Raw genomic sequence first — 22,712 nt, forward strand, 5'->3', positions numbered from 1 at the left:
ATAAATGGAATATTTCCGTAGTTATGGCATAGGAAGTCTGTTTATAATCTTCAAAATCTGTTTTTTAACATTATAAGAGCCACCTAGACATGAAATAACACCCATACAACACCATAACACATTTATATTTGTATTACCCAACAAAGTAATCAGACAGCTTACCTTGTAGGATGTGAAGTGACGTCGGGGTTCAGAGTTGAGTTTTAGCTTGTTGTGGGCTATGGCCGCAACAGTAACCCGTGTAATTATTATGATTATTACAATTATGGTTGTGATTATGATTAGTATGATTATTTTGCCTGGTGACCAATGTAGAATACTACATTCACATGTTGGTGGTCTTAATGGCTTACCCTGTATTTGTATTTTAGTTCCTTTACTGTAGCTTTTTTTTGGCTAAAAAGCTTAGTTTGGGCAAAAAATTACTTACAATTTGCTTAAATATGCATATTTTTGGACTAATAGGCCGTAGTCAACCACAAAACAGTGTCACTTTTTAATTAATGTTTGAAAACCCGCAATCGCACGAGGGAGTGATGCTCGGACCGCGATGTAGCAAGGAACGACTTAATGATCTGTACTTGAATACTTCCTGTGGGTTAGAGCAAAACGTGAGAGTTCAACGCTGTGTCCAATCAACGTCCACTTGCTTTGCATTTACTCTTAAAATAAACGTTTTTTTCAAACTTCATATAGTTTGTATACTTCGTATAGTTAGTTTTTCCATTGTCACAAAAATTTTGCCAAGGTTCTCATGGACTGTCTTGGTTATTTTACAGTATTGATCAGGACAAATTGTTGTATTTTACTCTTTGATATGTTGATAGCGTTGCTTGTTTGTTCAGCTATCATGGATCACTGTTTAGTTCACACAATACTACGGTATCCTGTGCGGCTCATTCATTTGGCAAACTCAAATGAGAACGTTACACAAACTAGTCTGTTTGCTGCATCGACGATTAGTTCCATCCGGCCGAAGAAAGAAGAATGCTAATGTGGTGAAAAGGGTCACAAACAATCAAAGATTGTTGAGATGTTGTTGTCGGTACGTTTTCTCACCATCTGCCAACAAAAGTCTTCAATAAAAACGACTATATTTATTCTCTATAAAATGTATTTTTGTTAACATTTGTTGGTGTCTGGAACTGATTGATTCACATTATTTACTATGCGTTGGTTTTCATACGTTTCTGTTTTCGTCTGACCTTTTGGAATGAATTAAAAACAAAAACCGAGGTTTGACTGTGGTGTTATTATTCCTTAAACTGCACATTGCTACAGCTTAGCTGACCACAGGCTAAAACCTGACCATGTTCCATTTGGCTTTTTGTTTGTTACATAACCACAAAGCTGTCAAATGACATTCATGAAGTTCTGTACTGTTCGTCGAACGTTTGCGACTGCTGGGTATGTAGACAGAGTTTGCCCCATATTTGTTTGACTGTTTCCCCGCAATCCTCCACAGCACCATGCTGGGCCAGGTGATCCAGCCACAGAAATCCAATCAAGCCAATCCTTTACAATCCCTCCTCGTGGTGTCCTTTGGAAAGCAGCACCTCCATATGCCACACACAAGATATAAAAATAGATTCAACTTTGATGTAGATATTGAGCTGCACAATAAACACCTCACTCCCTTCAAACCTGGCGCACATGCGCTAAATGAAACTCTGGATCCCTTCCAGCTAGCATTTGAGCTGACCGGGAATTCTGACCTCTCAATAGAGGTCAATGAGATAAATTTTCCCCTCAGGGATCAACAGTTTTGGCACTAAAATCCACAAGCACTCTCTCCAACATTGCAAACAAAACCTCCAGGCAGTAGCATAAAAAGCCCCAGTGCCTTCGAGTCCGATAACGTAGGCCTTTCATCGTAGTCCAAGTTCCACCTTTGTGGAGCATGGCGTTCACCCCTTCCTGCACTTGTGTGGTAGGTGCAAGCAGGCCACCCGATTCCACTCACATTACAGTCTCAAATAATAATTGTCAGCAAATACAGTCGTTCCTGTGAGAGTGGGTAGAAGTAGAGTGGGTGCAAAGAATCTGGGCTTCCCTTTGAAACCCTTACAACAGTCAAGAGCCGCTGCACACAGAAAGCAGGCCTGTTGCACAACCTTTCTACCCAAGTGTGTAAAATGAACCCATTCTGTCATGTGAGCTCATAGTCTTGTTGTTCTGTGTCACTAGACATTCTGTGTCCTTAGTGAAGACCGATTTACCGACCGTCGCTCTGTTCATAATGGTCAGCGTCTGAGTCTCTGGTCCCCGTTTTTGGAGTTTTGTTTTGTCCGACAGTGAGAGGAGGGATCAGAGAGACTGGGTGCTGGGACTGTTTGCGCCTCAAGCTGTGCAGCTGTCTCAATTATTACCTCTCTCGCTTCCCCATCTGCCTCTTTTGCCCCGCGCATCTATGCGCCACCCAACCGTGGATGCCACTAGTGGGTTTGTGCTCTCAGGTCATCTGTCTGATACAATAAAGAGTTCTTCAAAAAAGGATGCAGGGTCAGGGTCCCTTAGAAGTTTCATAAGTTCGACACCGTTGTGTGTTGAATACAAAGTAGACGATGCAGTATTTTGTCAGGAAAATTGAGTTTTAGCAGAATTATCCAGAATTATCTACAGTCCTGATCAAGCCTGTAGACTCTTTGGTGCTGACGAGGTTGTTTTATGGACCATGGGCACTGGGCATCAGGGGATTTTGTAAGACACAGGCAGGGAAAGGGGGTGAGGGGTGGTATGAAGGAGGCTTTTGCATGAAAGGTAATTCACAGGAAAAATATCCGTTTAAATGTATTGGGTTACTTACAGCATATTGAATACATTCTAAATTATGGCAGAACATTCCATTTCTGTCTGTCCCAAGCTGGACACCCGGCAGGGTTGAGCCAAGTAGATCCTCTTGGGTGAAGGGAGAAGCCATAGGTCAAAAAAACATTTTTAAGATTTTAGTGTTGCCAATCAGCAATCAATTTCTGCCAAGACTGATTAGACTGCAGCAGGTATCATCATTATCTTGGAGTCACTACAGTGGCTTGATTTACAATTATTATATTGACTGAAATATCAAATTTGTATCCCATCAAAAAAGGTGTGACATCTTACATTCAGGGCCCAGATATTTATACATGCAAACCAACAGGTGGCACCAAACCGAAGTCAGAGCTTTTCTTACTGTCACTTACACACACCAGTGACTAGGAAAGATGCTGTCATGACACTCGCTAAAAAAAGGGACTCAAAGGTTGGCCAAGTTAGCAAACAATAGGAGTAAACGTAAACAAGTGACTTTCGGAGAAACATGACACACCCAGAACCTGTTCTCATTAAAAGGTGGCCATGTGGAGGTTGTTCACACCTACAAATACCTGGGAGTGCATCTGGATGATAAAACTGGACTGGACTGCCAACATAGATGCTGCTCTGTGCAGGAAAGGGCAGAGCCATCTGTACTTCCTCAGAAAGCTGGTGTCCTTCAACATATGCAAGGAGATGCTACAGATCTTCTACCAGACTGTGGTAGGTAGTGCCCTCCTGTATGCAGTAGTGTGCTTGCGGGAGCAGCCTCAAGAAGACGGCCGCCACACGTCTGGACAAACTGGTGAGGAAGGCAGGCTCTGTCATTGGCTTTGAGCTGGACAGCCTGACATCTGTGGCAGAGCAAAGGTCACCGAGGAGGTTCCTTTCCATCATCACAACCAGCATCATCCAATGCACAGAATCATCTTTCGACAGAAGAACAGTTTCAGTGGCAGATTACTACCACTGTCCTGCTCCACTGACAGAATGAGCAGACCATTCCTCCCCTACGCCAATGCGCCTTTTCAACACAACAGAGGGGGGGTGATAAAAAAAAACAAAGGACTGTACTTATTATGTATTATTGAATTTGAAGTGATCTTTCCATAGTTATTTATTTATTCTTACGCTATTTTCGTATTTGTCTTATCTCTCCTATCTTGTTTTGTTTTATTTTGAAGTGATTAAGGTTATTATGATACTTTTGCAGAGCTGCTAAAATGTGAATTTCTCTTGGAGATAAATAAAGTATCCATCCATCCATCCATCCATCCATCCATCCATCCATCTATAAACAGCAGTTATTTCACTGATGCAGTCGTCCTTCACTTATCATATGTCCATTCATACAATGTATTACTCAACACTGTTTTCACGTTATTAATAAAACAACAACTCATTTTTTGGAGGGGAGTGTACATGCAGCGGAAACCCTAAGAGTGAGAGCGCGATGTAGCGAGGGCCAACTGTATTGACAAAAATGATCTTTTTTTTTTGTAATTTCTTTCTTAAAAATGTCTTTCTTTCTTGAAAACCAGCGGTCATCGTACATTGAGGATCATCCAACATTTGGGTCAGTACAGTAAATTATTGTGACAGGATGCTGTGGAGCTAATATTTGTCATTGAATTGTGTACCGCGCCATCACCACAATATATTCTTTTTATCCTTATTGTCACACTCAACAGCTAAAAGCGAAAATGAGTTTCAGCTCAATATAAAAAAAACATTGTGCCGAAGCACAATGTAGCATCACAACAAGTGCTTTCAACTGCAAATGAACATTTACACACAGCATTTGGATGCTTACAGGAGTATTTCTGGACATCTCAAGCGGGCTGAGAAAAAAACAAATGTCATAAGACCCACTTTGCCAGCTGCAGCAGCAATAACTCCTCTGGAAACACACGGCACACATAAGCCAGCACACGCAAGAACAAAAACACATCCTCTCTGATGAAAGGACACCGTGGGCTGTGCAGCTTCTCTGCCAGGCCAAACAGCACCGGGGCAGCACATGCTTTGGAGGCGCCACCCAAGTAAGAACCCCTGGCAGGTCACAACAGATGTGAGGTCAGGGCCCACTTGAAGCCATCTTCCCAACCAAACACACATTCAAACACCCTGCCAGTTGTAGCTAAAACTATGTGAGCTTAAACTAGCTTCTACAAAATCTACTGCCACACACGCTATATGTCCAATTTCAGCAAAATCAGCCTTAATTCAAAAGCGAGGCGACCGAATGTGGCTGAATTTGCACTGTATATACCCAGCTTTAAACAGACAGATGGAAAGGAAGACCTACTGGGGCATTTTCCTGCTCCACTGCCAGAAAACGCTATCACCTTGGATCAGGCCAGCCGTCTCAAGCTGAGACCCAGTATCCTCTCAGACCCGGCCCGCTTTTCTCCATGGAAACCTGCCACTCACTCAGCCTGTGATTGGCTCTTACGATCATGACACACACACTGTCTTACAATACTGATAATAATGGGCCTCTGGCAGGATGAGAGTAAAGGAGTGATGGCAGAGAGACGCTTTTTCCACCGATTTTTGCCGTCTGAAATGCTGCAGTCTGCTACCTTGGATGAAACAAACAAGAGTCCTCTGGGTAATTTACTGCATATGGGCAAAATAACCTTAAGAATCTCTAATAAGTCACAGATATCTTAAGAGACTCATTGATATACATCCATGCATCAATCCATGTTTTACCACTTATGCTGACCAGGGTCACAGGTAGCTGGAGCCTATCCCAGCTGACTACAGAGGGAGGCTTGGTTCAAGTCAAAGACACACTTACTGTATATTCACAATGTCATTATTATATATTAGTATTATTGCAATTACAAAGCCTACAATCACAATATGGCTGTGTGCATGGTAGGGAGAAGCACGCGCTATCAATTAATCCCTCAAATCATCATTCAACATATGGTCAATTGTGTGGAATTGATTGTTTATTCATCGTGTCTTGCAGATGAGGCAAAATGGAGTGCACTAGTCGGCTGCAACCAGCTAAGGTGCTGTTGATTCAGTCTCAACTTGTCTGCGGTCTAAAACAAACATTAATGTGGTCAATACAACACTTGCATCAAAAGAGGAGTTCAGATCATTCTACAAACAGCTTTTATCTCGGAATTTTCGAGGCTCATCTCTGTACATTTTGGCAAATTCCAGCCTGACCTTCCTATTCTTCTTGCTAATTAGTGGTTCACATCTTCTGGTGTAGCCACCTTTGTTCATGAATTTTTCTAAGAACATTAGATAGTGATATCTTTACTCCTGTCCTCTACAGGTTGCTGCTGATGTCACTAACAGTTGCTTTTGAGTCTTTCTTTGGAGCTCTTACGTTATTTCTGCTGATGTTTTCCGTGCTCTACCTGTTCGACATCTGTTGGTACACCAGTGGGTTCTTCCTTTTTCAGGACATTCCTGCATTTTGGACACACGGACAATCAAGGAAGTCAAATCCTCATTCTGTCATGTCAAAATAAAAATGTGTTTTTCCCTTGCATAAAGCAAGAAGAGCCAAACTAGCGGGCTCCATGAAAACACTGTGGGAACACCCAGCACAAATAATACCCTGTAAACAATGCAACTAAATTCCTTCCTTCCTTATGCTCCTTTGAGTTCTTTGCATTTGTTGTACAATCTCCCTTCATACCCCCTCACCTAAAAAAAAAAAATGCTTCTTTCCTCCATTCAGCTCTCTCGTTTTTCAGAGGAAGAGTATTTCTGGAACATGGGTGTAAAAAGGGGATATAGATATATAAATATACAAATATATACACGCCACACTGGAGCCAATATCAAGCATTATACACACACAGTACACTGAGCCAAAACACTGTGATGCTTGAAATTAGAATGTCTTTTCATGCAAACAGAGGCGCCTGCTGTGCAGGTGACAGGCTGGTACTGCAGACAGGATAGAAATGAAAAACAAATCCAAAATGCTATATTGCAACGCAGAAGCTTACTAAACACAGCACTGGCTTTTGCTGTGCCACTAATAGGCGCACTGTTAAAAGCAGATAAAACTATGAAATGAGTCACCGCCCTTTTTTGGCTCGCCACACCGGATCTAACCTCTCTGGCAAAGTAGCACTAATACGTTTAATGAAGTCATTAGTCGAAAAATGAAGACAGACAGTGGCACAAGTCATCGAGGGTGGAGGCTCAGATGACGCCTTCGAGAGAGCGTGTTACATGCAGCACCATGCCGTACAGCTGCAAACTAAACCCGTAAGCACAAACAAGAGAAGTTTGCATGGTAAATTGTGATTGCTCGTCAGAAATCCAATCAACACTTTGATTTAAGTGCTTCATCAAAGTTTACGTGGCCCGGAATGAACTGCTCCAAAGTAATTATTCACATTCTGGCTGATACAAACAGGCCCACGCTCAACTATTCCTGTTAGCTGTGAACTATAGCATCGCCCAAGCGGAGGGAAGTGATGCTAACAATCTTTGGGTGGTGTAAAATAACACGTAAGAGTTGAAATTCACAAGCTCAGCTGCCTGGTCACATCCCATTTGTCCGTCCTGGCAATATATGTGACTCTTTACTTATTCATGAATAGATTAAGGCTGCTAACTCAATCAGTCTGCTTCACGTTACCAGGGTGGACTTTATTAGAAAACATCAATGATGCATTAGTTGCCAAGGGTGTTGACTTTCAACCGTATTGGCGTCAACAATTCTGACTGAGAACACAACAGATATTGGCTGCACATAGATCATAGCGGCACAGTACTGGTGATTTATTGCAGGGGACAACCTCCAAATAAAGCGTCAAGTCTGTTGGGATACTTTTTGTCATACTGTGGAAACTCTAAAGTCAAGTGTTCCTGCAGTTACCCGATTCGGAATTCAGACGGCAAAAATGAAAAATGTGATGATAACCACAGAACTTATTGCAATAAAGCGGTAACGTAGCGACAAAAGCAGCCCTGGCTGCCCAGGATCACAATAAAAATCATGAACCACAAAGACATTTAGACCACCGCTAATACTCTTGGAAGTACCTGTTCACCATAAAACACATTATAATGGGACTGTCTGTAAATGTAGCTTGTTGTTCCAACTCCGTACAGTAGATGGCATCGTAACACTGCTTCTTAACACGACTCATTCGCACCTGGTTTGCTAAGGAATAACAAGACAAATGGATTCATCTTATTTATTACCTTGGTGTCCCCAGCGTCCGTGAGTGACGTGTAGATGTTTTTTCATGGGAGTTAAACAGCTGTGACACATGTTAACATCCAAGCAGAAGCTGCAGTAATTCTACATTTGATCAAAGTTACTTCATGTTTATGCATGGACGTACGGACTTGTCTGCAACCTTAATCACCGTTACCATTAATCACCATCAACATGAATAAGGGCCGCACCGGCTCTGCTCAGAGCAGGTGTCCAGTGCACCACGGCGGCCACAGGAGGTGGCTCCCTCCGCTCCCTCCACCCTGGTTCCCCTGACCTCCGGAGCGGCACTGTGGGTGCTCGGAGCGTGTGTACAACATGACTGTGTACTGTGGCGACCTTAACTCCGCTTCATAACACACATGGAGGACACACATGGGTGTCCAAAGTGTGGCGCAGAGACACTTTCATTGTACTTCATGTTAAAGTTGTATCTCGTCTCGTTCTCGTGGATCCAACCTCGTGTATCCACGTGTTACAAAAGGAAAGTTAAATGACTTCTGCTGTGATCTAGAAAATAAAATGACATGAAATTACCTTGACATTCTAGACAGTACGGGGGTGCCATTGGTAGGGGGTGGGCCAGGAAAAGAACTGTGTGGGGATTTTTTGTGTCTTTATGCATCCCAAAAACAAGACTGAGTTTAAACACTCACAAAAAATGTCTTTAAAGTGAAACAAAAGTTTTATGATGGTGAAAAATAAACATAAATACAAAGAAATGAAAAGAATAGGAATACTAAGAAATACATAATGGTTTATGTCCCTGTGATCGCAGTCCAGGGTGTACCCCGCCTCTCACTGAAGTCAGCTGGGATAGGCTCCAGCTGACAGTGACTCTAATGAGGACATGTGTAGAGAACATGGATGGATCATCAAACACAAACCATCATGTACAAGCTGAGGAGCCACCATCAGCTTGCAATGTTTATGTCAACACATACGGGACCAGAACCACCCCTCAATACCGGCAAAACACACAACGTAGCTATGTATGCACAATAACTGCATCATGGGTCAAATGCACTACAGTGCGTGGAGGAGGTCACTCCTACGGACGTGCAAACCACACTTGTTAGCTTATAGGCTACATGCCTGCAGCATGCATTTACATGAAAAGCGAAACCAATTCAGTATGAGTTCCGTGTTTGCAGGTTTCATGCTAACAACCGTGACAGTTCAGCAGACGCACTGTAATTGTTTACATACTGCTTGTCGTCTTCGTCGCGTGATTAAGCAACAAAGGGGGCGGTGAATGGAGAAGTAGCGTACCAGAGTGGGAAAAGAACATCAAATCCGAAAGTATCCGAGGAGAGGCGATCACATAACGGGACAAAAGAGCAGCCTGCTTCGGCCAAAAACACAGCAACGACGCAGGCAACAGGCCGGGGATGCAGCGAGCGGAGACAGGCAGCAGCCGCTGCTACATGTCCGCTGCACAAAGAGTGACAAACGTCGCCTACCTGGACGTGCTGGGACACCGGCTTCCACATGCATCCGACCGGGTCACAACTGTGTTGCACCGAGAAATGAGTGGAAAGAGGCAGCCGAAGTAGGGCGGGAGGAAGCTGGGGCAAAGAATACGACCAGCGAGGCTGCACTGTGTGGATATCTGCCGGTGTCAAAGTACATGAAGGGAAGGGGGAGTTTGACTTCCGGTGAGTGCTTTTCAAAATAATATAAGACACGGAATTTTGCATAGTATCGAACGTTTTCATAACATTGCTCTTGCAGAATACTCAGTTTAGTATACAGTATTGTTTAGTTATGTATTCGAGATCCTGTGTTTGTTTGCCCATTTCCCATAAAATCATAAATATATATATTGAATAAAATATCTCAAGTTCACACTACTCTAAATCATGATCATGTACGTATCGTCACAAACATTTACTTGTCAAGTATCATGTACAATATCAGCATATTTGCACTACCCCATTTCATGTCTGCATGTCAAGTATCATCACATTTGTACCACTCCATATCATGTTTACGCAACATATTGAAACTGACAGATAAGTACAATCGTTTTTGAAAGTTTTGAATGTGTTTTTACTTACATATTTAGCTTAGCTTGTTTTTTTTTTTTTAAATAATGTGTTATTGCTCTTTTTCACATGCTGCAAGGGTTGGCCCTTAATTTCATTGTAAATGTGAGTCATTAGGTTCTACTCTATTTTATCCAGTGGATTATTTTATATTGATTTCATTTTCCACCTACTCAGTTATATTGGCATTTCTACATTTTAAGTTCTTTTATATTGAAGGGTTTTTGCCTTACTTTTTCCACTCTTAATTATTCTAGTCCATACCTTGCTTCTATGTCAGATTATACCTTTATTCATGAATATGTATTCATTATAAATTGTAATTTACAGACTCTAACTAAATAGTTTTGCAACCCATTAAAATTCATGTTACTATATTTTAAATAATAAACATCAAATATTCTAAAAAGTTCACCGTTTTGAATAGGATTTAATATATGTAATTTATTTTGAAGGCGTTACAGTTTCGTTTCCTGTTGATGTCTCTCCCATGTCGTCGAACTTGAATGATGCTGAGCCTGGCGGGTGGCTGTAGTGCTAAAACTCTAGTGCGCCCCCAAAAGGTGAACTTGGTGTACTGCAGTTGTGTTTAAGCCGCTGATTGACTGCCCTGGAGGACAAAGGTCAACAGTGCCCCCACACAACACCCAAAGGTGGAACATGATTGAAGATTAAAACCAGCACAAAATGATAACATTTAAATAACACTATATGATGTTATCCTTCACAAATAGCTGCACTCAACTGTGACACCCTCCGCTTTTTCTTCAATACAATTGACAAAGTTTGATTTCTTTTTTTTTTTTTTGCATTACCAGATAAGAGAAAGCCAGCAGCTTTGGAGATTTTATATTACGTGATAAATTCAGAGCGGGTGGGAATACATCCAAACATGAGGATGGCAGTGTTCCTACCCCAGGATGCACGGAAGAGCGGGAATTCAATCCAGGATGTGTCCCCCACCGCGGACAGATTTCAAAGTCATTATTTTACAAGGGAGTCACAAGCAGATTGTGCCAAAAAATGCTTTAATGTTCTTATACACATCTTGAATAAGTTGGAGCTAGCTGAGGACAGTTGGTTTTTTGAGCCTGGAAATAATCAGGCTTTGCATTCTGGGACAGAAAACAAATACAGGGAAGTTATTTTGTCAGCGTTAAGGTCACACAAGGGTGGTGTTGTGGTTAGCAATCCACATAATGACCATTTTGTCAATGTAATTGCCACTGCAGTGGCCAGTGGTTGAGCAAAATAAAATTTCAATGAAAAGGGTGGGGATTACCTAAAATTACACTGTTTTTTGTTGGGGTTTTTTTGGCTCACACATGCTTTGCAGTTCCATGTCCCAACAACCAGGCGCCCGCCTTCTACCGCCACCTAACACACAATGCACCAGAGACACTACCTGAGGCATATAGCCCGGGTCTCGACCCCTTCCACCCCAATAAGGTAGTGATTCGCAGAGATGCTCAGAGGTTCGGGCATCTTGGCCGCCTCCCTGATGATGTGTTCCAGGCATGCCCAGCTGGGAGGAGGCCCAGGGTAGCCCTACGACATGCTGAAGGAATTAAGTCTCACAAGTTGCATTCCCAGGACATGGACTCGTGTTTCACTGACTCACAAGTTGACAAAGACTAGAGTTTCATTGACTCACGGGTGCTCAATGAATGCTCGAGTCTCACTGATTCATGGGTGCTGGATGAAGACTCGAGCCTCACGGGTTGACAAAGACTCGAGTTTCATTGGCTCAGGGGTGCCTAACAAATACTCAAGTTACACGGACTCACGGGTGTTCGATGAAGACTCGAGCTTCACTGACTCACGATACTCAACAAATACTTGAGTTTCATTGACTCACAGGTTGACGAAGACCCGAGTTTCATTGACTCATAGATGCTCAAGAAAGACTCCAATTTCATTGACTCACGGGTTGACAAAGACTCAAGTTTCACTGATTCATAGGTCGCCAAGGACTCAAGTTTCACTGACTCACAGGTGTTTAGCAAAGAGTCGAGTTTCACTGACTCACAGGTGCTCGACGGAGACTTGTGTTTCACTGACTCATAGGTGCAAATTGTTGAGTGACAGGGGATTCCATTAATTGGGTACCCGATTCACTCAGGGGGAACTTTCTTTCTGAGTTCTGTGCATGCGCTTTGTCATGAGTGACGCGAGTGAATCTACCTGAGTCATATGAGTGACTCACAAGAACTCGAGTCAGTAAAGGGAATCACGTTTCCCATGACTAATAGGAAATAATGGCAAATTTCATCAAAAAGATCTTTAATTTCCTCTTGAATTTTTGCCACACGTTTTGGTTGAACTCCAATTTGGTTGAATTACAGTTGTTTATTTGAGGTTCCACTGTATTCTGATACCAAAGTAAGTACAGTAGACATAAGTAAAAAAGAAATAGTGTAAAAAGTACGAAAAAAGGTATCAGCAATAACGCCAACATCATAAAGTGTGTGCTGAATGTACTGTAGGTACTGTATACCTCTATACATACTAAGTAGATCATTTCTATCATGCAAAAATGGCATACCACAGGTACAAAAGTCATGCATTAAAGCCTGAAAATAGCATTCACTGATTGGACCAGTCATCAGTCATGCAGTAAAATAGGAGTCGAGTACCACACTCAGCAATCCTGACTGTGAGAGCTGCTTATTCAGTAGTCAGATTACATGTCACTCACTTTCATTTCAGCAACGCTCCTGCAGAAATGGCTATTGAGTGGAAATGCTTGATGTTGTTTCCTGTGGAGTGTTCTTGCATCCTTCTGGCTCTTTGCACTAGACGCCATTGGCAATTATAAGGCACATTTATTGTGTTGGTGACCAAATGCAATGCTCCCAGTCTATACTAAATATTTAACCTCAAAACCTGAATGTTTAACAAAGGAAAAGTTGATTTTGTTTTCAAAGTACATGTATTTGCGTGCAGAATGATTAGGAAGCCAAATTGCAAATTGATTTTCCTCCAACACACTTATTTATTTCCAACTTTTACGTTCAATATATATAACAACAAAATAGCTCAAAAGTGACCGTTACATAAAAGTCAACTGCTGCATTACCACTGCTTGATAAATGTATTTTCAAGAAGTGATTATTAGATTTGGGAGTCTTTTCAAAATCAAAGGAAGCAGGGGCCAATTTCATATTTTTATGTATTATATATATAATTTACATATTTTTATATTGTAATAAAAAAAATGAGCAGACAGACTCAGGTGGGGCCAAGTTTGATCAAAGCAAAAGTACTGCAAGTAGAACCAAGTAGGACACATTTGCATTATAAAGCATACAGAGGGGGATACGGTAAGGCAGGGATCCTTTTCCAAAGGGCAGTTTGAAGGTGAAAAACGATCAATGAATTTCAATAGGGATCAGATTTATTTGGTAAAGGTTGATGGGTTAAAGTTAATACAGTTTGTTATTAGCGTTCGCCCAAAATAGTTTTATTTCTGTGTCTTCACACTTTTGCAGTCATGTTGCCATCTACATTATTTGTTTTTTTTAAATGTGCAGTCTCACTCAAATAGTAGGGAGCTGAATCCCAAATAAAATGCCCTCCATGAAATTACATTAGTGAAGCAAACTGTCAACATACGTCTCACTTAAGTGGTCCTGCCTGGTACAGATGGCGCACTAGCACCACCATATGTAAAAGCAGCTACAGTACACCACTTCATATTCATGGAAGCGTGGAGTTAAGTTGCAGCACCAAGCAGCCTCATCTCACGCGCAGCGCATGACTCAGCTGTTCCCACTGTGAGCTGTAACATCATTATCACAGATGTGCTCGGTGGGATTGAGACGCATCGATCGCTCGTGACCTTTTTTGTTGTGTGTGTCTTTGCTGACCTTTGCAGATTGAGACACTGATGGCGGGTTTTTACACTCGCCACTTGAAATTGTGCAAATATGGAATTTAATCCGTGTACAGATACACTCTTTTTTTAAATCGCTCGATTAATCGATTTATCGATTATCATGACAGGCCAAGATTTAGATCAGGGGAACACGCAGGATGATCCAAAAGAGCGAGGTTATTCGACTGGAGAAGGATTGAAGTCAAAGTTAAAAATTTTTCTCATCAGAGAATAAAACTTTCTTTCACCTTTCAACATCACATGCTTGGTGCTCCCGTGCAAATTCCAAACGGGCAATTTTGTGGCGTTGAAAGACACGAGGCCTTTGAAGATGATTTTTGTTCTTAAAACCCTTCTCTTGCAGATGTTGTCTGATGGTTATTGAATTGGACTCGGCACCAATAACAATTATTCATTTTTCAACTGGTTTTAAAATATATATATATTAGGGGTGTCAATATGTAGTTAGAAATCCCATAATTTTTGCATTTTTAATGTGAGCGGCGACTTGTACTACTTTGTCCCACGGTCCTTGAATGCACCATTTAACTTTGCAATGCATCTTCTCCCACTATGCACAGATGGGATTTTTTTTCTGGTTTTTCTTTCACCTCATATTGGTCCCAAATGCTGATACTATGTAGGAATGCATAAAGGTAAGATATGATGACCTTACTGAGTGCTAATGTACATATTTGTTGGTGCACCTCTTTGGAAAAAAATACAAGCTCAGCAGGCTGGCACTGGCGAACAGTGGGTTTGTATTCATATAGTGCTTCTAATTTGATGTTGGTCCTGTAATGGTTTTGCACAATACATAATAAATAAGATAAATCAGATTGCTATAATGTACATAAGTTAAGTGTGTGTTGAAAATCTTTCCCGGTGACCAACTAGGGCGATGCTAACGCTAGAGAGCGACTGCTACTTGACACAAGCCCCCAAATAGCTGTCCGCGGCTATGCCTGCCCGTAACTAGTAGCTCCGAGCCCAAATTTTAGCTAGCCGTTCAGAGGAAATACCACTGTAGAATTGACAATTTCAAAAATACCTGCAGTGCACCAGTAACTTCTCTCTTCTTCCCGGCGACGTACGTCGTGACAACTGGACTCACAGTGACACCAATACCTTTGGTCTTGTCGAGAGAGGCATCTGCCAGGGCTGTGAAGCTAAACTTACCCTTCAAAATACCCTTTTCTTTGCCCATTTCGGCTCAATATTTGTTCCCGCTTCTGGCTTCACATCATTCACCATCATTTTAATAAATTTAGGTGGCTGCAATGAAGGCCTGATGTGGCAAAAAAACGGACCTTGGTAAATTTGTCCCGATTTGGTATTTGCGCATTAGGGTTGGGGTGGGTTAGGGGTCTGCTCGCCAAAAAAAAACAACAACAACATTATATTGTGTATTGACCAGAATGTTGTGTTATCCATGGGAACTAGACTTCAAGCTGTCTTTGAGTACACAAGACTTTTCATCCACGTGTTAAAAATGATGACTTATCACAATTATGCAAATGGTGCAGTTGCTACTCAGCCCCTAAAAATAGAGGTACCTTGTATAAAATGGCTGTAATTCATAAATTAAAAGTGAAAGTCTACACCTCAATCACATCTTGACTGTGACGGTGGCTGTTTATAAAGAAAACCCACTGTGCAAATACTTCTGAAGCTAACGGTTTTCTTGCATTAATCTTATTTCAACACTAGATGGCGCCACAGTGTTTTGTTGTCGCATTTTAGTTGGTTTATTGAAGGTTTGTGTCATTTAATACATCCATTTATATGCACGTACTTTACAGTCCCAGTTTTTGTTATTATAATTGATCAACATTGTCACCCAAAGACAATTACTAACTGGACCTGCAGTAAAAAGAGGCTGTTGACTGTTTTCGGTTGTATTTTAGGTATCAGTGGTGATTGTGATGACTCCAGCAGGTGTCAGTATTAGTCTCATGAACATCTTGCATCTGCATTTTACGTCCCATCTTTAGCATCCATTACATCATAGAGTGATTTGTTTTCATATTGCATATTTAGAACATAGGCTATACATACAGTAAGATGCAACCATAAGAGCTACAGGAGAAAAACTCAATAATGTATACATTTTTAAATAATAATAAGCTTGTTATATAACACATACAGTATATACTGCATGCAGCTGTATTTGCTCCATATGTCTGGAGAAGCCACGTTCAGCCAGATATCCTCATCAAATGATCTCTTGTACTTGGGGGAATAGTCCCTGCAAGTCTGCCACCACATGCTACCTGCTCAGCACCATTTGCCAGTGAAGCACAATTAGCGGGAAGTTGGTTTGCATAATCAAACATTTGATTGCTAAAGAGTGTCATTGGTTCCCAGCTACAAGCAGCTAAAATGGAAGAGCTAATGTACTGATTGCTACTCTGTTAGTTTGTTCACTAGCAGAACAGGATAATTCCAAAAGTACTCACATATTGTAAAGTCAATTCCATCAAAAGTAAAAAGGGTGTGGTAAATATTACTTGGATTTTTGTGTGATTATTCATTCATTTTCTGTCAAATTCAAACCCAGAACTGCCTGGCTGTGAGACAGAGGTACAAACCACATGCTTCACACCATGCTGTTTAGAGCAGTGTGTCCCAACCTTCATTGAGCCAAGGAACATATTTTATAGTGGAGAAATATCATGGCACCCCAATGAATAGCATCCACAGGGTAATTATGTACCTTCTTCCATCTGGTGGAAGAACATTTACCGTAATTGTTCTGCCTCGCACGACACATCACTGGCATAGGTACTGTAGATGAACAAATATACATTATTTGTAGTAAATGAATAATCATTTTTGGACCAATCAGTGAAATTGGATCATTTCCAGCAGCACACGTGATGATCTCTCACACACAAATGCATAACTTTGAGGCATAACTTTGCCACAAACCTTAGCGATTCAACTTGGCAGTACACCTCACATCTTTTTCACATGTATTAACAGTTTGGCCTTGGTGGAGGTTTGCCTTCGACCACCACTCTGGTTTGCCAAAACCTTGACTCCAAATGAACAATTATGAGGTGGTCGTCATGTTCCGCCTGACAGTTTGGCCAATTTATTTAGTTGGCTTCCATTTTTTCTGGTTCTGTGCTTTTATTTTGTTACATATGTTTCCTCTTTGGACTGGATGCTTCACCTTTACTCTGGTTAGAGGTAGCTGGGGAGCACACCTGTATATGATATGTCTACTTCAGCTAGTCTCCGGTTCACGAGTTTTCCTTGGACTGTCATTACCTGTGTGTTTGTTGCACTCTGTTTCCTGGTCTAATTCCCCTTTCTGTGAATGTACCCATTTCCACCTCCCATGGTGAGTTACATGTTAGCCCTGCACCACCTAGCCTTCCTTGCTATTTTGGTACTTTGCAGTTTTGTGTTTAGTTTCGCTACGTGTGAGCTTCATTGAAGACTTTCTTGATCAAGCCTTCCACTATGTCCTTGCATGCTGGGGTATCAGTACACAAAATCAGAAAGAAATATGGCAGCGGTGTTTCCAAGCCATGGGAAGATGGTTTTTGTCCCACCGTAGACGTGAAGAGCTCTTGGCATTTTCAGTAAAGCATCATATATTCCAACGATTATAAAATGAGATTTTTAAGAGGATTCATTGAAGCAGAGCTCGACTTGTTATGACTTTGTGCTTGATGGTTCTACCTGTGTTTGCTGTTGCTGAGCTAAACAGCCTGTGGCATTGTCTGACATTTAGACTTGATGAGGACATAAAGCCGTGCCAGGATGAACTATCATCAGCCGCATTGACAAACTAGTAGTACCAAACATGTGACTGCTTTGTAAAAACAGGCTCAGAAGGTCAACTTCTACTCATAATGGTGTACTCAAATAAAATACTATACTCAAGCGCGAGGCGGTACCTTGGTGGCCCGTGTTTGTCACCTCCGCAAAGACGATTGCGCAGAAGGACCGTCACATCACACGAGGCAAGTCAAGTGCCGTTCTAAATTGAATTGCGGAGGTTGAAACTGTCACAAAAGCGGCGCCGCTGGAGGATGTGTTGAGGGGGTGTCGGCTGAGTGACTATTCTAATTTGGGAGATAGTAGGTTATCTGGGCCATCGCTTGCTCTGAAAGGGAGGTGAAGCTGCTGCGAATGGTTGGCGAGATACCATTAGAGTGTGCACGGTGTGTGTGTGAAGGGTGGCACAACATCGCAATACGATTCCAGTGTTGCGATGCGATATCGTTGCATTAAAGCAAAAATATTGACGTTTTTGTTTTCTGACATCAGATGCTCTTGAAGTAGTACTTGGCCAAAATGTGGGAGAAAAAATGGCAACAGTGTGGCAAGTGTAACATTCAAATACCATAGTTGTCAAAACATGAAATATACCATTTATAACAGCAGCCTATCCCAAAAGCACATTTTCTGGATGCTGACAGATCATAATCCTTGTAACATCTTGTAAAGTTACAGTAATAAAAACTACATCAAGAGGTCACAGTTGTTATTTGACCTGACAGTCTTTGCTATAAAGAGAAAGACTATAAAAGACTATGCGGCCAATGGAATAGACATAGTAAGTGGACCATTCATTGTTTTTCATTCATGTTAAGATGGTGTTTCATTGCTTTTATGTTTAAAAATGACCAGTGGTCAGATTATTTTGACGCTTGAGTTAAATATTTTATTATGGAGACAGTTTGAAGCTTGAATGGATTGTTTCAATTTCCATTATTTCCTATGAGAGATTTGCTTACAAATCTGAACAAATCAGGGATGCTCCGATCGATCGGCCACTAATCAGTATCGTCTGATTTCTGTAAAAAAAAAAAAGAAAAAAGGATGGCCTTCAACGCCGATCACAAAAGGTCACCTCTGGCTCGTATTATTGCAGCATGCAGCCCGTAGCGAGCGTCCCACACCCATTTTCCTGCCCAAACCCAAAACAAACATGTCTGCCGTGTGGAACTTCCATCCATCCATCCATTTTCTATACCGCGGGGGCATGCTGGAGCCTATCCCAGACTTCGGGCGACAGGCGGGGTACACCCTGGACTGGTCGCCAGCCAATCACAGGGCACATATAGACAAACAACCATTCACACAATCATACCTATGGACAATTTAGAGTCGCCAATTAACCTCACCTGCATGTTTTTTTTGGGGGAAGCCGGAGTACCCGGAGAAAACCCACGCGCACACGGGGAGAACATGCAAACTCCACACAGAAATGCCCAGGGGAGAATCGAACCCAGGTCTTCCCGATCTCCAGGCTGTTCCTGTATTGGCCAACGTGCTAACCACTAGACCACCGTGCGGCCCCGTGTGGAACTTACCTGTCGTTTTGTGAGTGATAGAAATTTTGCACCCTGCAAAACATGCCACGAAAAATATCTCGCCTCTCTCAGGGGTGGAAGACACCAGGTTTGCTGACTGCTCTCTCACTTGGGGTCCTGCTGCGAGATACCTGGTGGTCCTGCTAGAGCTCCATCAGACAATGTACTCTCACATCCAAAGTCTCCTTAAGAAGGCGTCTCATCCTCTGTAGGTTTCACAAGTGCCACGTGTTCTTGAAAGCCAATAGCAGGGGTGCAACCAGGAATTCTGGACCCAATGAGACAACAAAAAGATGTTGCCCCCTCCGCTTTTATCTTTTTTAATAATTACTTATTTTTTGGGCCCCCTGGCAGTCGGGCACCTTGGAATTGTCCCAACTTTTCCCCCTTATACGGCACCCCTGGCCAATATCCCTGATCGGTATCAGAATCGGCAGCATAAAACCCTGATCGCCGCATCCCTAGAACAAATGCATCATGATTGTGTTTTAACACACTTAACTTTGAAGTTGTAATAATAAAAAAAACATCTGGTGGGGAAAAGCATTGTTACAGGAGGAGTAACTCTGATTTCCACCCCCAGCGACCAGGCAGGTATCATCCCTCTACAGATTGCACATTGAGCAAAGCACACAGAAAAGTAGCCGGGGTGTTCTGGGGCTTAAAAAATATCGAGTGTGTGCAGGAATTAAGGAGAGCAAAAGATAAAAGAGAGGTCAGTTTTTAACCTTTTTTTATCAAAAACTTTTTAACTTAATACTTTCTCTCTAGTCCCTTTCTACTCTAGGTGGTCTGAGCCACGTAGGAGCCAGTGGAGTTCTGATAAGAAACTCATAAGGAAACTTTGAAGTTGTAGCTGTAGTGTTTCGTAAGGCGAGACCGGGAGCAAGACACTCTGCCAATCCAGCCTAAGGGTACATTCAATGTCTAAAGTAGTGCTGTAGTTTGACAAACTCCTGCCCAAACTGAATGCAAAGATGGGAACCTTGTGAACTTCAGTCAGCTGAGTGAACCACTACACTCTTTCCAAAATAAAGTGGAACCTGTTGAACAAGAAGTCGATGACAGAAACATTGCGAAAGCTGGAAAGAAAAACCCTGAAGTAACTGTTGGTGAGATCAGCAACAACCTGCAGAGGGCAGGCTATCTATTGTTCATTGAAGACTTCCATCCATCCATTTTCTGTAACACTTGTCCTCACTTGCAGCTATCTCAGCTGTTTTTGGGCGAAAGGCGGGGTACACCCTGGACTGGTCGCCAGATAATCTTCATTGAAGACTTCATGATCAAACGGACAATGGCTACACCAGATGATGCAATGGATGATGATCTTGAGGCTCATCTCTGTAGTTTTTGACTATTTTTGGTTATGCCGACGTGAATCAGACGATCCGAGGGACGTCGATTTAAATGGGTTGCACCTACTATCATGGCCATAAATATTAGCATGTCAAAGATGCCAATGCTTTCAACCAAATCAGCCTAAATTATACAGCCATGGCCAAAAATACTCTTTGGCATGCCAATATTTTTGGCCATGACTGTGAATAAACTGCCAATTTGCAGGTTTCAAAATACCACCCTATTTATTTCCTATTCTTATCTTGTGCGGACTCACAACAACACAACACAACGTGTTTTCTCAAGGACACCACTAACGGTGCTTAGGAAACTATACTGACTTGCTTGTTCTCGATAGACATTCAAAGTTGTAACTGGCTAAGAGGTTGTCCTTGCATTTCCTTCAAACAGCAAAGACAACATTCATAAACTCACGTAATCATAAAATCTATTATACTTTGACCTTCAGTGCGGTAAAGTCTCACAACAAACCTGAGGCCAACACTAAAACAACAAAAACTACTATTGATTTTGCTCCAGGCGTAGAAGAAATCCTCTCCCAGCTTATCACACCGACCATCCGTCGGCCTTAAAGCACAGTGGAAAAAGCAAAACTTCTGTAAGCTAACCGTCACAGAGGAATCGGGAGTCAGTGGTCACATCGATGGCCGACTAGCCCTGTGTTTCATTTCTCCTTGTTTCATGCCTTCTGCCGACAATAACAAACCCTGAGTGACAGGCGTGGAGACGGAAGACAGGACTCCTCTCTTGCTGTCATTTTAACGAGAAAACAAGCAGAATACAGATGAGTCACCCTAAGAAGCTATGGAAAATAGGAAAGTGTGTTGGGAAACTGAGAAAGTACCTGCAAAGCTGAACATGTACCATGCCTTCTAAGTGGCTGTAGAAATACCCCATAGGAAATAATGTACAGTACATTCATTTTTTCAGGCTCCGTCACCATCATAAAAATACGTTATGAACTGTGCAGGAAATGTTTTACATTTTTAACTGTAATTCAAGTGGAAAAGTAAAACTGAAATAAAGTAAAACTACTCACTTAGACGCAACAGTGTTGGGCAAAATAGTAATGAGGTATAGTTGATAGTTACTTTCCCAAATAAACAAATATGTAAAACTCTTGTTGACAAGCTATTTAGCTTGCTGTGTAGTAGTAAACAATGGCGACTGAAGTGACATCCAGATCGCCGATATAGATATCGGTACATAATAATTAGCACATTTCATTTTTTATATATATATATATATATACATATATATATAGTATAAAACACAAGAACTGAATACTGATGCTGTGAAAGCTTAACATGAAAGAAGGGCTAGCAACAAGCTGCAACACGCTTCCGACCTTCACATTAAAAGCGCTGTGCATTACAGTGTTCCCTCGTTTATTGCGGGGGATAAGTTCCCAAAATAGCCCGCAATAAGAGAAATCCGCGAAGTAGCCATCCATCCATCCATCCATTTTCTATACCGCTTCATCCTCATTAGGGTCGCGCGGGCATGCTGGAGCCTATCCCAGCTGACTTCGGGCGACAGGCGGGGTACACCCTGGACTGGTCGCCAGCCAATCGCAGGGCACATATAGACAAACAACCATTCACACTCACATTCATACCTATGGACAATTTAGAGTCTCCAATTAACCTAACATGCATGTTTTTGGAATGTGGGAGGAAGCCGGAGTACCCGGAGAAAACCCACGCGCACACGGGGAGAACATGCAAACTCCACACAGAAATGCCCAGGGGAGAATCGAACCCAGGTCTTCCCGATCTCCAAGCTGTTACTGTGTTGGCCAACGTGCTAACCACTAGACCACCGTGCCGCCCGCGAAGTAGCCAACTTCATTTTTTTTTTTTTTTTTTACAATTATGATATATGTTTTTAAGGCTGTAAAACCCCTCACCATACACTTTATACACTTATCTCAGACAGGCAATAACATTTTCTCACATTTCTCTCTTCTTTAAACACTCTCAAAAAAGTTCGTTTGAATTTTAATGATCAAGAAATTAAGTAACTCACTCGCGTTTTTTCGTCCTGCTACCGTTCACATGTACTGTAGCGTTTTTGTATCCTTGTTA

The 22,712-nt window shown here is 41.9% G+C and overlaps 1 protein-coding gene across 4 annotated transcripts in view; it reads right to left on the bottom strand.

Annotated features, from left to right (window-relative positions):
- fut8b (fucosyltransferase 8b (alpha (1,6) fucosyltransferase)) overlaps window positions 1–9,635 on the bottom strand; it is a 126,595-nt gene extending 116,960 nt beyond the window's left edge. For 2 of the 4 annotated variants that reach the window (XM_054761966.1, XM_054761967.1), the window contains exon 1: window positions 9,469–9,622. The gene's annotated coding sequence lies outside the window, so the exon portion shown is untranslated. Of the gene's footprint in view, window positions 1–6,148; window positions 6,232–9,468 lie in introns of all 4 variants that reach the window. The other 2 variants (XM_054761968.1, XM_054761965.1) reach the window with 2 other exon arrangements.
- Window positions 9,636–22,712: the final 13,077 nt, after the last annotated feature.

The sequence above is a fragment of the Dunckerocampus dactyliophorus genome, chromosome 19 (assembly GCF_027744805.1).
Source record: "Dunckerocampus dactyliophorus isolate RoL2022-P2 chromosome 19, RoL_Ddac_1.1, whole genome shotgun sequence".
NCBI lineage: Eukaryota > Metazoa > Chordata > Actinopteri > Syngnathiformes > Syngnathidae > Dunckerocampus > Dunckerocampus dactyliophorus.